Source organism: Magnolia sinica, chromosome 18 (assembly GCF_029962835.1).
Source record: "Magnolia sinica isolate HGM2019 chromosome 18, MsV1, whole genome shotgun sequence".
NCBI lineage: Eukaryota > Viridiplantae > Streptophyta > Magnoliopsida > Magnoliales > Magnoliaceae > Magnolia > Magnolia sinica.
In genome coordinates, this window is record NC_080590.1 from 25,204,892 (window position 1) to 25,221,638 (window position 16,747).

The 16,747-nt window shown below is 38.7% G+C and overlaps 3 non-coding genes across 3 annotated transcripts; 1 reads left to right on the forward strand and 2 right to left on the reverse strand.

The window, feature by feature from the left end:
- The first annotated feature begins 1,117 nt into the window (after positions 1-1,117).
- On the forward strand, positions 1,118-1,224 carry LOC131234131 (small nucleolar RNA R71). Its single transcript, XR_009165541.1, has one exon. It is a non-coding gene; the product is annotated as a small nucleolar RNA R71 (small nucleolar RNA).
- A 12,897-nt stretch (positions 1,225-14,121) lies between these two features.
- LOC131234096 (small nucleolar RNA R71) lies at positions 14,122-14,228 on the reverse strand. Its single transcript, XR_009165509.1, has one exon. It is a non-coding gene; the product is annotated as a small nucleolar RNA R71 (small nucleolar RNA).
- Positions 14,229-15,702: 1,474 nt separating this feature from the next.
- Positions 15,703-15,809, reverse strand: LOC131234120 (small nucleolar RNA R71). The gene has a single exon (XR_009165530.1). It is a non-coding gene; the product is annotated as a small nucleolar RNA R71 (small nucleolar RNA).
- Between the last annotated feature and the right edge of the window lie 938 nt (positions 15,810-16,747).

The window sequence follows — 16,747 nt, forward strand, 5'->3', positions numbered from 1 at the left end:
CATATCTTGATTTAGGATGACACTCACTTTCTCGATCAAGAAGATCTTCTTTTGAATACTCTGCCGTCGTTTGGTCGTGCATAAGTCTTTCAGAAATTTAGCATATGAAGGTATCTGTTTTACGACATCAAGTAGAGGAATGTTGACTTTCACTTGTTTCAACACTTCTAGGATATCCTGAGAGTTAGAGAGAGGTTTTGGAGCGACCAACCGTTGAGAAAATGGAGCAACTGGCTTTTCTATAAGTTCCGGTTCTAATTTTTGTGGGGCATCACTAGATCCATCATTGTTGCCCTCTTCCGGTTGTTGAGGCTTTTCGGGCCTAACCGGAAGGGTTTTATCAATGATCTTCCCACTCCTAAGAGTGGTGATGGATTTAGCGTGCCCCATTTAATTTGAAGAGCTGAGATCACTTATCTCGTATTGCGGTTTAGGATTGGGGAGCGGTTGTGCAGGAAGCATCCCCTTTTCTATAACCGTCATACGTGAATCCATCTTTTGCATAAAGTCTCGCATTGCATGGGTCAGCTCTTGCATGGAATTTTGAACCGGTTCTTCTTGAGGTTTCCCCTGATTTGGATTTTGATTGAAGAAACCTTGAGGGGTAGCAGTTTGTCTATTTCTCCAACTAAAGTTTGGATGATTTTTCCAACCAGGATTGTACGTATTAGAGGTTGGTCCATTGAAAAGTCTTTGATAATTATTTACGGCATTGGATTGTTCATTCAACACTTCTCGAAAGGCGGGTATCGTAGGACAATTTTCAGTTGTATGAATGTTGCAATCACATATGTCGCAAACACTTTTATTAACCTTATCCTTCTTTCCTTCCATGGCCTCAACTTTTCTTATGAGCGTAGTCACTTTATACTTGAGATCATCCTCTTCTTTCAAGAGATATAATCCACCTTTCTCCTTAGATTGAGTCGGCCTAAATGTGGTATTCGATTTTGGGTAATAATCCCATGATTGTGTTTTTTCAGCAAGACTATCGAGGTAATCCCATACCTCGTCGACATTTTTATTAATGAATTCTCCATTACACATTGTCTCGACCATTTGGCACATGGAAGATGTCAGTTCATCATAGAAAAAATTTATAATGCATCACGTTTCAAAGCTGTGTTGTGGGCATGAACTGACCAAATCTTTGAACCTTTCCCAGCATTGATAAAATGTTTCATCCTCCTTTTGGGTGAAGTTCATGATTACTTTTCGAAGGGTAATCGTGTGGAAAAAATTTCTTTATAAATTCCCTTTACATATCATTCCATGTGCCAATGGATCTAGGACGCAGTGAATGTAACCACGTTTTATCCTTCTCTTTTAAGGAAAAAGGAAAGAGTCTCAGTCTGACTATGTCCTCAGACACATTTTGAAAATATAAAGTGGCTCTAATCTCATCAAACTCTTTCAAATGTAGATATGGTTCTTCAGATTCAAGCCCATGGAACTTAGGAAGGAGTTGGATAACCCTGGCTTGATGTCCATGTCCTGTATTTTCAAGAAAGATCATGCATGAGGGTGTACTCACCCCCGCTGGTTGTAAATAATCACGTAAAGTACGAGGCGGGAGTGCTTGATACACCTCATTCTCATCTTGAATGTCCTCTACCCTAGGTTGGGGTAGAAGAGGTTGGTTTAAAAAAAATTTACAATTTTTGCTCAAGACCAAGAAACTACTGATTAGGTAACCTAATCTCCCACCCCCAACCTAAAATCTACATTGTCCTCAATGTAAAAGATGTATGCATGCAATACACATAAGTCAACGAAAATAAGGGAAAAGTGATGGAAAGAGAATACTTGGACGAAAGAATCAGAAGCTTTTTCCAAAGATATCAACGTAAGAGTGGGTCAGCACAAGAGAGAAACCAACAAAAGCAAACTGTCCTAAAACAATGCAAGAAGCAAACTAACCTAACGGCATAAAGTCAACTATCCTAGAACGGCATCAAGCGAACTATCCTAGTCCTATGAAACCAGGGGAAAAGCTACTTGATCATGCCGAGAGGTTCCTCTTTCGGCCAATATCTTGATAAGTTTCTCAGTAAGTTCCTCAACAGGATCATCCAAAAGCCCTTTTTGCAATAGGCTTGGACGCCCTGGAGCATGACTTTCCAGAGAAACTTATGTACCTCATAAGAAATTTTCCGTTGAATAGCTTGAGATATCCAGAGTATATATGAGTCACCTGTGACAGAAGAAGTTTCAACGTTAGTATCCCATGGTGAATTAAAGACTACAAGTAGATAAAGTGCAGAAAACTTCTTAAGAAATGATGTAGTCTCAACACATTCTGAAGTATCAGACTTCAATTCCATTGTCAGCTCCTCCTTTAATTGTAGACAGTGAGGATATGAGGGAGGGGCTTCAGAATAAGGGTTCTCTCGGTCAGTGATGACTACCGAGATGTTGTCTTGCGAGGCATCAATTATTTCTTGTATCATGGGGTCGTTAGAATCTATAAAGTGTGTCAAGCAATCATCAAAAGAGTCAGAAATTTCAGCTGAGAGTGACTCGTTTTCCTCATTGAAGTCTGTAATGAGATGCTTAAGGATTCCATTGCCCTTAAAAGGAGATGGAGGTATGCTCTCTTGCTCCAGCCCTGCATAGACAATTTGAGGGTCAAGAGACGAAGTATCGATGTGAGGACTCTGTTCATTGATATTACTCAGAAGATGCATGGAAATGGTGACCTCAACTAGGTGGTTTCAACTTCCAAAGTCATATCAGGTGGCTCGTTCATCTCCCAAATTATATCATCATCCAATTCAGGGGAGTGATCTAAACATGCCTCACAAAGGTTGGAAGGTTTAGGTGAAAGTGGTTCATCCTCCACATTTAAATTATCTATGTCAGATAGGTGGAGTAGAACTTCCTGTGCCTTGTGATCACCTTCCTGGACCATAATTGAAGTTGATTCTAGTGAAATTTGGGCTGTGCTCTCATGAATCTTATCCCAATACTTATCAGCTTCCAATTCAGTACAGTTCACACTTGGGTTGGGATTGCTTTCCTCACATTCTATTCCTAGATTGGGTTGAGGTTCGAATAAACTAACCTCTACCTCATCATTAAAATCCTATGTGTCATGTGAGGGAGGTGTGTCATCATCACTGTATTTGAAAGATACCCACGTCTCTTGACCATTCCTTTGGACCTTCATCGAGATCGACTCATTAGGGAATTGAATCATATGCTCATTAACACAATCCAACTCTTCATTCCAAATTTCAGAATTCTTCAAAAGTGAGTGAGGATCACTTTCCTCGCATTGTATTTCTGGATTGGGTTGTGTTTGGGATGACCAAGCTTCCTCTATCCTATGGAGGCGCGAATTGAGTGCTTCCATTGCTTTTCTAATTTTCACAAGACAGGTCATGTTACGCTGAATTGAATCCTCTTGGATCCTTTCTGGTTGGATCTCAAAGGTAGGGGATCCAAGAGAATAATTATTATAACATGTTGTTGGTTCATTTCCCCAATTTTGATGTTTCCACTGATTACAGTCATATGGATCATAGGTGGGAGAATCTGATGGTTAGTAATACATATTATCACTCATAATATAATCATGCATTATTTTCTTTTTATTGGATGGATGATAATAATTCTCACTCTCATAGTTATGATAACCCCAACACTCACGTACTGTTTTGTTAATCCGTGAGGTATAATTGTTCTCTTGCATATGATCACGTAAGGACTTCTTAACCGGTGGATCTTTATATTTCGATTGGTTCTCGATGATAGTTTCAGAAAAGTTTTGAGACATAGGTTGTTTTCTATCGTAATCATCATCCCAGCATATCGACGTTCTCACTCATGCATATACATGGTGAAACCCGAACTCTGAATCTAATCCTAACAAAAACAAAAGAAAAGATCTTACAGCAATATGGAAATTAAGAGGAGGAAAAGTTAGAAAGAAGGTACCAAATGAGAAGTTCCTATGTTAAGATCTTGCAAAAGAAAACAAAAGAGATTAGTTTCTAAAATAGAAAGTCTAAAGTTAGAAAGTTCCTACAATTGAAATAGAAAGTTAGTTTCTAAAAAGGAAAATTTTCTAAACCTAGAAGCTAAGTTAGTTTCTAAAAAGAAGACCTAGAATTAGAAAGTTTCTAAAATAGAAAATCTAAACCTAAAATTAAAAAGTTTTTAAAAATAAACTAATTCTTAAAAACAAAAAGTTTCTAAAAATAAAATAAAAGAAAGATGAGTTAGTTTCTAAAATTAGAAAGAATTTCTAAAAAGGAAAATAACTAACCTAGTTTCTAAAAACAAAAGAGGAAAGTTTCTAAAAATAAACTAGTTCCTAAAAATAGAAAAATACTAGAATTAGAAAATTTCTAAAAGGAGAAAATAAAACCTAAAATTAGAGAGTTTCTAAAAATAAGTAGGAAAGTTTTAAACATAAAGTTAGAAAATTCTAAAAAAAAAAAAAAACATAATCCTAAAATAGAAAGTAATGTTAGTTTCTAAAAGGGAAAAAATTTCTAAAATTAGAAAATGAAAATTTTCTAAAATTTAAAAAAAAAAAAAAAAAAGCCTAGAATTAGAAAATTTCTAAAACACAAACCCTAGTTCTAAAAATAAAAAAGTAGAGAAATTAGAAAGTGATTACCAATTTAGAAGTTTATGTCAGGATCTTACAAAACAGGAAAACAGGTTAGTTTCTATAAATCAGAAAAACCTAAACCTAAAGTTAGAAAAATCATAATCTTAAACTAATCTTAAAACTAGTTAATTTCAGAAAACGTAACCGTCAATCCCCAGCAACGGCGTCAAAAACTTGTTCACTCCCCAAGTATAGGGTTGCGATGTAGTAATAAACTCGGTGAGACCGAGGTCGAATCCCAAGGGATTGATACCTGTACGTAATCTAAAACTAAATAGAACTAGAACTAGACTAAGATGTAATTTAAATCAAGTGAATATGAGGGAATAATTGTGAATAGATTAATTAAAAACTAATAAAAATAAAGGTGGGAACTAGGGTGCCAAGGACCCACTTATAGCAATTGGGAAGTTATCTTGTATTGATTCAAGGACACAACTGGAATCAGAGTCCCATCCTATCCAGTTGGTAAGAAGAGATTTGTCAGATCTCTGAATGTCTCATAGATCTAATTATCAACAGATACGATTCGTGTAGATTTGGAAGTGATTCCATCACCTAACCATGCTCAGGAGACTATGGCAAACAACATCAATTTACCAATACCACAGCTAATCACAAGAGAATTGTGAAAGTTAGGAAGGGGTTCCGTCACCCAACCATGCCAAGGAGACAATGGTGAACAACAGATCCTCCTAAGTTCACAATCTCATAATGAAAAGAACATACTCAAAGCTATTGCAGATCTACTGTAATTTAAGTCACAATAAACTATTAAAAATTAAAAGTATTCCTTAATAATCAAACTAAAATCCACAAGAGTTCAATAACTATGAATTAAAGCAAAGCTAACAACCCAATCACACTACAAGCTTCACCTCTTAACCCTAGCTAAGAGGTTTAGCCTATCATAATCATGATTAGACTAAAGTCTCATAAAAGCATTAAAAGAAGAAGAAAAACTAAAAGGGAAGAAAGAAGATCTTAACCGACCACTTTGCCTCCATGGCTGCCCACTCTCCACAGTCTAAGAGATGCCTCTCTCTCCTGTGCTTCATGTCCAGCCCAAAGATGTGTCGATGGAGGTCAGTCGGTGACGTGCGTAAGCATACGCAGCAACGTGCGCAGCAGGGCCTGCTGACTGACGCTGGACGTTAGTGGGACCCATTTCTTGGAATTTCTCACAAGATCCAATCCATTCATTGGATTGTACACAAAATTTTAGCAAGATATGGGTGGTTTTAGAATATTATTGAAGCGGTCGAAGGTAGTAATCAAGCTGCAATCTGTGCAGGGCTGTCCGTTTGTAACTGTTGAAACCAGCACGTGTGCGTGCATGAGTGCACAAGGTCAACATGGGTTCGATTAAATCGAGCCACTCTACATGATGGACGGCTCGGATTGAGTATTTGGACCATAATGGAGGCCCACTATAGATCAAACGGTGCTCTGTTTCACGCTAGAAGAAACGAAAATTTTCATTTTGAGTCGGTGATGTCAGAGGGCCCCATGATCAAATTCTAATGGGAAATCCATGCCGTCCATTAGAATCTACTCGAAATTTCAGTAAAAAGTGACTGTTTTTGGATTGCTTTTGATGCGGTCCACCTGATTTTCTGCTCTGCCGTCCATTCTACTTTTGAACGGTTGAAAAACCAATCTTCATTGTCTTATTCAATTCTGTCACTAAGAAGTGGCTGAGAGGGACCTTGTGAGTCTCATGGATGGTCCAGATCGGACCTTTGATGCAGGGTGTTGACCCACAAAGATCACAGCGTAAGTCCCTGTTACGCACGCTGGAACAAAAACGGAGTTTCCGTTTTTAGGAAGGAGGCTCGTTGCCGTACACGGCTAGTGCACTTGTGCACTATGCACACCCAACTCAGGTGGGTTCCACTATGATGGTTCTGGGAAATCAGCTCCATCCATCCATCTTGTCTCCTCATATAATGCGCTGAATCCGAAGTTGAGGCATATTTAGATAACATGTGGGCCCCACTCAATGAATTGCGGGGCTGATCCATTCGTTGGCCGATTTCCAGAGATATCCCATGGCTGAAATTTTACATGTACGATTAATTTATGGTCCCCATGCCATTTATTAAGTTTCATGTCAATCTGATGGCAGGAACCCTGTGATCTTGCATTTTGGACCAATTTCAGGCCTCTTTAACATGAACGGCTTGATCTTCTTGGATCCCTGGTATGTAAATTTGTTAATTTTGATCCCATGGAGTCCGTCCCTTGCCTTGGTGAATTCTGAGCATTAATTCTATGCTTTTAGCATCCTGTTTCCGTCCGAGCTCCTAAACACACCTTGCAGCATAAACAAAATTAAATTGGGTCATTAAACAGTACCATATTCGTAAATCCAGGCAATAAACGGGGTCTGATATGCAATATTTGACCCTCAACACAACCCCTAACCAGCATTTTGCTAGTCCCGAGCAAAGTATGCGAAAAATAATTTCAAAAATACAAGACAATTCCTGTAAACACAAGTGATTAATGAAGAATAATCGAGATACCAGAATTCTAAGATTCATGAATGTTGGGCATTACTTTCTCCTGGAATCAAGCTCATGGTAAACTTCATAATCAAGTTCAAATATTAATCCATCAATTAGAACAATTCTAAACATTGAGTTCCATGAGTGTATAGTGTAATCTCGGCTTAATATTATTACAATTCACTTCTCTATTTCAGGATATCATTGGTAACCAACAAGAGAATTCATGACAACCAAAACCAAAACCTACCTCATAGTTCGTCTTTTCATTCTTCCAACTTTTGATTTTTTCCATTAAAAGTAACGTCAATGAAAGGTATCAAATCTGCAACTATAGGGAGCAAACCTATGGTGAAGATCAGTCGCCCAATATTTTTCGAATGTTAACTATGGGGAATCGAACCTTCACCTATAGAGAGCGAACCTATGGTGAAGGCCATTCGCCTAACCTTTTTCAAAGGTATCTTCTTCTTTTTTTTCAATTGATCATGATGGACAAATTTTCCAAGTTGGTTCCTTCCATGCTTACTAATCACCAAATTAACCCTTTAGTATCAAACTGAAATCTTAATGTGTAAGCGAGATGTGACATGTGAAATCATGACTCAATCAATGTTTACAATTCAAACTTAACTATGAAATCTAATAGATAACTGAATCCAAGAGTCATAAATTACCAACATCACGTATCTTGAAATTCTACGTGCCCTAGATGGCTGTCAAAATCACTTCGAATTCACAAGAAATTCCAAAAAAATTAAAAAAATTTACAATTTTTGCTCAAGACCAAGAAACTACTAATTAGGTAACCTAATCTCCCACCCACTACCTCAAATTTATGACTCTCAGATTCAGTATCTTTTAGATTTCACAATTAAGTTTGAATTGTTAATCCGGAATTAAAAGTTATAAACATTGATTGAGTCATGATTTCACAAAACACATCTCGCTTGCACATTAAGGGTTCAGTTCGATATTGAAGGATTAACTTGGTAATCACTAAACATGAAAGGAACCAACTTGGGAAATTGAATGGATTGGGCGAACAGTCTTTACCATAGGTTTGCTCCCTATAGGTGAGGATTCGATTCCCCATGGATGATATTTGAAAAAGAGTTGGGTGTACAGTCCTTACCTTAGGTTTGCTCCCTATAGGTGAGGATTTGATTCCCCTTCTTGGCGTTACTTTTAATGAAAAAATCAAAAATTAAAAGAATAAAAAGATAATGTGTGAGGCAAGTTTTGGTTATCGTAAATTTCCTTATTGGTTACCAATGATATCTGTTGAGGGCCAAATATTGCATATTAGACCCCAGTTATTACTTGGATCTACAAGCAGAATTCCGTTTAATGGCTGATTTAATCATGTTTGTGTTGTAGGGCATGTTTACGAGCCTGGACTAGGAAAAGGTACTAAAAGCATGGATTTAACGGCCTGAAATCACCAAGGCAAGCGACGGACCCCAGGAGACCAAGATCGACGGATGTACGTGCCAGGGATTCAAGAAAATCAAGAAATTGGAGCTCAAGTGGCCCGAAAAGTGTCTAGAATGCAAAATCATAGGGTTCCCACTATCTGATTAGTTCGAAACTCCATACGTGGCCTGAGGACCATAAATGAACCGTACACGTCAAATTTCATCCATTCAATCCCTGTGCAAGTGTCCCAACGGACAGATCAGCCACTAAAACCATGATTTGGGGCCCACCAGATCTTTGGATATGTCTCAATTTTAGTCTCAACCCCGTAAATGAGGTTCTAAAGAGGATGGATGGAGCAGATTTGTCACAAACACCTCCATTGGACCTACATGTACAGTGTGTGTGCATGTACTAAGGTGCACCGAACTTACGCCAGTACACCTTAAGTCGGTCAGCGTGCGCTGACCGACTCATCTTCTCAAAACGCAAATCAGCTAAACAGCGGATGCTCCAGCGTCCGTCGGTTCCTCTTAGTGGGGCCCATTCCTCTTCCAAATAACCGATCGGTACCGTCCATTGTGTGCATAGGTGGGGTATTTACCTCACCTAGGTGGCCTCTTGAGATCATGGAAGATTCTGCAGAATCCTAACCGTTAAATGCATGATGAACGGCGGAGTAGAAGATACGGTGGGCCACACTAAAATCAAGAAAAAAGTGCACGTTTCTTACTGTTTTTTCACCACGAGTCGAATGAACGGAGTGGATTTACTTTATGATAGTGTTCATGGGCTCCACCGACAGCACAGCGCAAGGAGTGCGCAGGCTCTGTTGCGCGCAACCGATAGTTCCGGGCTGTTCTGCAATCTGGGTGAGGATCGGACGGACGATCCTAGCCGCCCAAATCCTTCCCCTGAGGCAAGTGACCATCACCAAGAAGAGCGAATGGATTAGATGTTCGAAACGGATCGGTTATGGTGTTAAACACGGTTGAGCACGGGTCCTCTGCGCAGGTTTCTCGCTGATCTCGAAAGGAAGTCAGTGTTGTAAACGGAGTGCAGGACCGCAGGTTGCGGTATGAGGCTCCAGCACTTCTCCATGCACAAGACCACCATCTATAAGAGAGGAGTTTTGAATAGGAAGGAGGGAGTCGTGGAGCACGTGGGCAGAGGCAGCCGTGAGTGCTCGGTTTTGGGGCGCTCTGCTGGACGTGGCTGAAGATAGGGAGCAGCGTGGAGACTCTTTTGAAGGACAAGGCTGGACGTGGCTGGAACAAGGGGCTGAAAACGAAAGATGAGAGGGAAAAGATAATCAGTTTTTCTTATTTTCTTTTATTTTTTCGTCTTCTTTTTCTTTTTATTTGCCTTGAGTTCAAGCCATTCATGTCTGGCTGAACCTCTTAGCTAGGGCTAAGAGGTGAAGCCTGTAGCGTGATGGGAGACTGTTATTATGCCTTTTATTTAGACTGAATTGGATTTTGATTTAATTTTATGAGAATATTTGTAGTCTTTAATGGCCTGTTGTGACTGAAATTACAATGGGTTCGCAATGCTTTGAATATTTCTTTCCCCTTTTATATTTATGAAGTCAGGAAGCCCTGTTGTTCATCATTGTTCCATGGGCATGGTAGGATGACAGTACCCTTCCTGATCTTCATACATTGTTGATTGCTTGGTAATTAGTTTAATCCTGTCGTTTGCTTTGTCTCCTGGGCATGGTTAGATGATAGAATCTATTCTAATTCATATACCTTTCATCTCTTGAAAATCAGATCAAGTAAGTTCAGTTTGAATTCAATAATTCTTGATGCAGGCATAAGATCTCCCTGATCCCTACAAGTGGATCCTCTGAATCCCTAGTTTCCTTCCTTTGAATTTCCTTAAAGTTTTAGATAATTATTCCACAATTATTCCTTAAAATTCTATTTGGTTAGATCGCATCTTAGTCTAGTTCTAGTTCTACTTGGTTTCAGATAATGTACAGATATCAGTCCCTGTGGATTCGACCTCGGTCTTACCGAGTTTATTACTACATCACAACCCTGCACTTGGGGTGTGAACAATATCCTTAAATAGAGAGGTGAATCTTAATGTTGATAAGTCGAGATTAGACTATACATCCATGGAATTCAATATTTAAAATTGTTCTAATTGACAGACTAATATTTTGAACTTAATTATGAAGTTACCGGGTGCTTGAGTCTAGGAGAGAATTATGCCCAACATTCATGAATCTTAGAATTTTCACATCTCGACTATTTGTTCATAAGTCACTCGGGTTTACAGGAATTGTCTTTTAGTTCTGAAAGTAATTTTCGCATATTTTGCTTGGGACTAGCAAAATGCTGGTTGGGGGTTGTGTTGAGGGTCAAATATTACATATTAGACCCCAATTATTGCCTGGATTTACGAACATGATACTGTTTAATGGCCGCTTTAATCATGTTTGTCATGCAGAGTGTATTTACGAGCATGGACTGAAAAGGGAGCTTAAAGCATGGATTTAACGCTTTGATGACACTAAAGGCAAGGGACGGACTCCAGAGGACCAAGCTTGAAGAATTTACAAGCTAGAGATCCGAGAAAATCAAGTCATTCACGTTAAAGAGGCCCGAAATTGGTGAAGAATGCAAGATCACATAGTTCCCGCCATCTGATTGGCTCAAAACTTCATACATGGCCTGAGGGCCATAAATTAATTGTACATATCAAATTTCAGCCCTCAGATCACTATGGAAGTGGCCCAACAGTTAGATCAGCGCATGGAACAGCAATTTGGGGCCCACCTGATATCTGGATATACTTCAATTATGGTTTCAACTCTTTAAATTATAGGGTAAGACGTATGGATGGAGTGGATCTCCCAGAAGCATCACTGTGGACCCCACATGAGCAGGGTGTGCACGGTGCACAAGTACTCCAGAGGTGCAAGATAGCTGCACCTCCTTCCAAAACGGGCTGGTCCCGTGACCAGTTGAAAAACGGCAGTGCCGTTCTCTGTTTTAAAATAGGGACTTGCGGTCCTCATTTGTGGGCCATCATCATGGTTCGGAAGTCCAATCTGAACCGTCAGTTAGAATCCCAGGGTCCATGTTGCTAGGGCCTAGGTATCTAAACTTGAAGATGATAACAAAAACGACGTCCCAACCATTCCAACGACAGAATCATTGCTGCAAGATCAATCAAGTGGGCCACTTTATCAGCGCTCCAAAACGACTCATATTGTAATGGTTTTTGGAGAAGAAACTAATGGACGGTGTGGATATCTCAAAACGTTACCCAAAGTGGGCCCACCAAGCTTCAGCGCAGCCTGGCGTGCATAATCACGAGCGTCCGGACGCTGCTCGGTTTCTCCGGTCGTAATGTGATCAAGATCACATTTTGATGCGTGATCCGGACCATTCAAACGTTAGAAAAGGGGGCTTGACCCCAACCATGGAAGCAAAATCAGAGTTTGGGACGATCTTTGGCCCCAAAACTCAGTCCAAACGTAAGCGCGGTTTGCACTTTCACTGCGTAACGTGCGTACGCCTTATGCACGATTTCCTTCCAATCTATTGCTCCGTAAATCCGGAAGCCAACGTCCAATCTTAGGTTATAAAAGAAAGAAACAAATGAAAAGGAGGAGGAGAAAAGAAAGGGGAGCGCTCGGTCGGACGTGCATCAAAAGGAAGAGAGAGAGTAGAGGAGAGGTTTTGTCTTCTTATTGCTTGATTTTTGTTCAGGTTCTAGCCCTTTCATAGCTAGCTAAACCCCTTAGCTAGGGCTAAGAGGTGAAGCTTGTAGTGTGATGGGAAAGATTTTTTGGCTTTGATTTATATAGTGAACTATCTTGATTACGGTTCAATTAAGGGAATACTTTTAGTTTTTAATGTTTTGTTGTGACTGAAATTACAATAGATCTGCAATGGCTTTGAGTATTTCTTCCTCCTTTTGATGTTTATGACATCGGGAAGCCCTGTTGTTCACCATCGTCTCATGGGCATGGTTGGATGACGGTATCCTTTCTAACTTTCATGCATTGTTGATTGGTTGGTAATTAGTTTAATTCTGTTGTTTACTTTGTCTCCTGGGCATGGTTTGATGATGGAATCCATTCTAATTCATACACCTTTCATCTCGTGAAGACTAGATCAAGTAAGCTCAGTTTGATTTCCATGATTCTTGATGCAGACATACGATCTCCCTAATCTCTACAAGTGGATCCTCTGAATCCCTAGTTTCCTTCCTCTGAATTCCTTAAGTTTTAAGTTAGTATTTCACCATTATTCATCAATTTATATTTGATTTAGATTTCATCTTAGGCTAGTTCTATTTCTACCTAGTTTCAGATAACGTACAAGTTTCAGTCCCTTGGGATTCGACCTCGGTCTCACCGAGTTTATTACTACATCACAACCCTATACTTGGGGAGTGAACAAGTTTTTGGCGCCATTGCCGGGGAAATGGCTAAGAGGGACCTTGTAGGAAATAGTTTATTTTTAGATACTTTCCTCTTTTGTTTTTAGAAACTAGGTTAGTTATTTCCCTTTTTAGAAATTAACTTTCTATTTTTGTTTTCTAGTAACTTTCTAATTCTAACTCTTTTAGAATCTAATTTTGTTTCCTAATTTTCTACTTGTAGAATTTCTGTTTAGAAACTAACTTTCCTATTGTGTAGGCTTTTAAGATAGAAATTTCTAATTCGGTAAGCTTTCTCTCTACTTTCTATTTTTCAGTTCTCTTTTAGCAATTTACTTTCTAGTTTAGGACTTTCCTAATTTATTTTAGAAATTTCCACTTTCCTTTAGGAATTTCTTCTTTTAGAAACTAGTTTACTTCTATCTTTCTTTTTAAAGATTTTTTTAATTTTAGACCTTCTCTTCAGAAACTGACTTGTTTGTTTTCTTTTGCAGGTTTTTAACTTAGGGACTCCAATTTGGTAACTTCTTTCCAACCCTCTCTTTCTTTCTAGAGTTTCTTTTCCTTTCTTAGGATTAGGTTTCCAATTTGATTAAGGGCTGTGAGTGTTTCATGCCCAAGTGGGCCCGTGACAACACTCGACGTCTCCTGACTGAAGGAGGATTGGTTGAGGGGTTGACTATCCATCGCGGGACTAGACACCACTCCAAATTCCCTGAGTTAATTGAAGTGATGGCTGAAAACCAACCTCTTCTACCCCAACCTAGGGTAGAGGACATTCAGGATGAGAATGAGGTGTATCAAGCACCCCCGCCTCGTACTTTACGTAATTATTTACAACCAGCGGGGGTGAGTACGCCCCCATGCATGATCTTTCCTGAAAATACAGGACATATGGATATCAAGCCAGGGGTTGTCCAACTCCTTCCTAAGTTCCATGGGCTTAAATCTGAAGAACCATATCTACATTTGAAAGAGTTCGATGAGATTAGAGCCACTTTATATTTTCAAAATGTGTCTGAGGACATAGTCAGGCTGACACTCTTTCCTTTTTCCTTAAAAGAGAAGGCTAAAACGTGGTTACATTCACTGCGTCCTAGATCCATTGGCACATGGAATGATATGCAAAGGGAATTTATAAAGAAAATTTTTCCATATCATAAAACGATTACCCTTAGAAAAGCAATCGTGAACTTCACCCAAAAGGAGGATGAAACATTTTACCAATGCTGGGAAAGGTTCAAGGATTTGATCAGTTCATGCCCACAACACGGCTTTGAAACGTGGTGCATTACAAATTTTTTCTACGATGGACTGACATCTTCCATGCACCAAATGGTCGAGACAATGTGTAATGGAGAATTCAGAGGTAGGGATGGTTGGATCTCAAAGGTAGGGGATCCAAGAGAATAATCATTATAACATGTTGTTGGTTTATTTTCCCAATTTTGATGTTTCCACTGATTATAGTCATACAGATCACAGGTGGAAGAATCTGATGGTTGGTAATACATATTATCACTCATAATATAATCACATATTATTTTCTTTTTATCGGATGGGTGATAATAATTCTCACTCCCATAGTTATGATAACCCCAACACTCACGTACTGTTTTGTTAATCCATGGGGTGTAATTGTTCTCTTGCATATGATCACGTAAGGACTTCTTAATTGGTGGATCTTTATATTCTGATTGGTTCTCGATGATAGTTTCAAAAAAGTTTTGATGCATAGGTCATTTTCTATCATAATCATCATCCCAATATATGTTATTCTTCTCAGCATACTGACATTCCCACTCATGCATATATACATGGTGAAACCCGAACTCTGAATCTAATACTAAGAAAAACAAAAGAAAAGATCCTACAACAATATGAAAATTAAGAGGAGGAGAAATTAGAAAGAATGTACCAAATGAGAAGTTCCTATGTTAAGATCCTATAAAAGAAAAAAAAAAAAAGATTAGTTTCTAAAATAGAAAGTGAAAAAAAAAAAAAAAGATAAAAAAGTTATAAAAAAGAAAATGAAAATAAAAAAAAGAAAAAAAAAAGATAAAAGATAAAAAAAGAAGGAAAAAAAGATAAAAAAAGAAAAAAAAAATTCCGCATCATCCGTTCGGCTGGTTTTTCAGATTTTCTATTTTCAGATTTTCTATTTTTAGAAACTAACTTGTTTTGCTTTGTTTTGCAAGTTTTTTAACTTAGGGACTCCGATCTGGTAACTTCTTTCCAAATCCTCTCTTTTTTTCTAGATTTTTTTCATTTCTCTCTTTCGGGTCTAAGTTTAGAATCTGAATTAAGGTTATGGCTGCAAATCAACCTCAAACACTACCTCCACCTGGGATTGAGGAAGTCCACGATGAGAATGAGGTGCATCAAGCACCCCCGCCTCGTACTTTATGAGATTATTTACAATCGGCGGGGGTGAGCACACCCTCATGCATGGTTTTTTCAGAAAATACAGGAAACATGAATATCAAGCCAGGGGTGATCCAACTCCTCCCTAAATTTCATGGGCTTGAATCTGAAGAACCGTATCTGCACTTGAAAGAGTTTGATGAGATTATAACCATTTTATATTTTCCAAACGTGTCTGAGGACACAGTCAGGTTGAAACTCTTTCTCTTTTCTTTGAAAGAGAAAGCTAAGACGTGGTTACATTCACTACGTCCTAGATCTATTGGCATATGGAATGACATGCAAAGGGAGTTTATAAAGAAATTTTTTCCATATCATAAAACGAACACCTTTAGAAAATCAATCATAAACTTCGCCCAAAAAGAGGATGAAACATTCTTCCAATGTTGGGAGTGGTTCAAGGATCTTGTCAGCTCATGCCCACAACATGGATTTGAAATGTGGCACATTACACACTTTTTCTATGATGGATTGACATCTTTCATGCGCCAATTGGTCGAGACAATATGCAATGGAGAATTTATGAATAAAAATGTCGATGATGTGTGGGATTACTTAGATAGGCTTGCTGAAAACACACAAGTATGGGACACATACCCAAAATCAAATACCACTTCTAAGCCCACTCAATCAAAGGAAATGGGCGAAGTATATCTTCTAAAAGAGGATGATGATCTCAATTCTAAAGTAGCTAATCTCATAAAGAAATTCGAGGCCATAGAATCAAAGAAGGACAAGGGTAAGGAAGTTGTTTGCAGTATTTGTGGTTATAACAGTCACACAACTGAAAATTGTCTAACCATATCTGCCTTTCAAGAAGTACTGATTGAGCAATCCAATGCTGTAAATAATTACCAAAGATCTTTCAATGGACCCACCTCTAACACATACAATCCTAGCTGGAGAAATCATATAAACTTCAGTTAGAGGAATGAACAAACTACTACTCCTCAAGGTTTCTTTAATCAAATCCCAAATCAAGTGAACCCTCAAGAGGATCCAATTCTAAAACACATTCAAGACCAAGAGCTACTTAATCAGAATATGACACAAGCAATCCAGGAAATCAGATCAGCAATTGGAACGCTTGTGTCGTATGTCCAAAGAATGGAGTCACAATTAGCAATTGTGGGAAAGGGGATGCTTCCTGCTCAACCTCTCCCCAATCCTAAACCACAATATGAAATAAGTGACCCTAGCTCTTCAAATCAGATGGAACAAACTAAATCCATCACCACTCTTAGGAGTGGGAAGATCATTGACAAAACCATTCCGGTTAAGGCTGAAAAGCCTAATGATCCAGAAGAGGACAAAGATGGTGGACTTAGTATTGCTCCACATGAATTAGAACCGAAACCTCAAGGGAAACCGA